This window comes from Propithecus coquereli, unplaced genomic scaffold (genome assembly GCF_000956105.1).
Source record: "Propithecus coquereli isolate 6110/MARCELLA unplaced genomic scaffold, Pcoq_1.0 Scaffold4, whole genome shotgun sequence".
Taxonomy (NCBI): domain Eukaryota; kingdom Metazoa; phylum Chordata; class Mammalia; order Primates; family Indriidae; genus Propithecus; species Propithecus coquereli.
The window spans coordinates 986,143-986,450 of NW_012149729.1; positions in this window are offsets into that span (position 1 = coordinate 986,143).

Below are 308 nucleotides of genomic sequence, written 5' to 3' on the forward strand. Positions count from 1 at the left end.
GTATATATGTATGTAACATTTATTTTGTTTCATAAATAACTTGAAGCAGCTTAGAATTTTTTCATGTCCTAAATAAAAAATTTCTGATTTGGATGGTGGCTGTATGCATAAGAATAATGACTTGAAACCAAAATTTGGATCGGAATTTCTAGTAAAAGGACAATGACTAGCAAAAGGCTTAAGTGTGTTCTCTTTGTCGTAAGAGACTCCACCCTGTTTTAGTTTCCGTGCTATATGACCCATATGATTTTGTTCAAAAGCCTGCATTAAAGGGGGTACTACCTATGAGTATTATATAATCGTTTTCA